The sequence below is a fragment of the Pediculus humanus genome, genomic scaffold (genome assembly GCF_000006295.1).
Source record: "Pediculus humanus corporis 1103172107457 genomic scaffold, whole genome shotgun sequence".
Lineage (NCBI taxonomy): Eukaryota > Metazoa > Arthropoda > Insecta > Psocodea > Pediculidae > Pediculus > Pediculus humanus.
Window position 1 is genome coordinate 555,157 of NW_002987077.1, and position 1,070 is coordinate 556,226.

Consider the following 1,070-nt stretch of genomic DNA (forward strand, 5'->3'; position numbering starts at 1 on the left):
TTATTTGAATTTTCTTTTAATATTCCACCCATCAATTGAACGAACACACACACACACACACGCATTAGAATTATTTTATTGATATTTTCAAATCGAAATGATGATGGTGATGGTGGTGGCGGTGGTAATGGTGGTAGTGGTGGTGGCGGCGATGGTGATGATGGTCGTTACCACTTCGATCAAGTTTTTTTTTTTTTACCACCCCTTTTGACATATTAAAAAAAATTATTTTTCAAGTGCGAGAAAAATAGGGAAGGAGGGAGGAGGGAAGAGGGGAGGATAGAAGGGGGGCAAAATAAAATAAAATCAACTTTTTAAAATTCTTATCAATATCTGCAAGTGATAAGAAATATTATATACATTCAAAAGATTAAAATAAATAAATAAAAAATTTTTTTCTTTCTTCTTTTTATTCCGATTCATAAAAACCCGCCATTTTTTTTCTTTTTTCTTTAATATCAAAAATTAAATTAATTAATTAATTAATTAATTCTAAAAGGTTTTTTTTAAAATATTAAAATAAGGTTTAAACCTTTTCATTCAAAATATCAAATTTATTTTTTTGAAAAAGGAACGCACAACTAAACCTTTTTTTCTTTTTTTTGTTGGCAATCGATGCAAAAAAAAAAATTTATCGATTTTTTTTCCTTTTTGTTAAATGCAATAAAAATAATTCAGTAATGGAGAGAAAACAAAATGTTTTTTTATTCAATGGTGGAATAAAAAAAAAAGAAATTATTAAAGAATAAAATTTATGAAATCGTTTTAAAATACGATAGTAAAATACAAGAAAAGAGAGAAAGAGAGAGTGAAAGAGAGAGAGAGAGAAAAAAGAAAATGTCCGAAAATTGCAATTAACATTTAACGACTTTAAATAATTTTAAACATTATTAATTTTATTTTTATTAAGGTAGGCAGGTACGTTTTTTGTTTTCCTTTGTTTTTATCAAAGGAAATTTTTTCCATTTAATGTTTAAACAAAGGAACATCGCCATCATCATCATCATCATTATTTTTAATTTTTTTTTTTTGTATTAAAATAAACATAAATAAAATTTACGGTCAAAGAA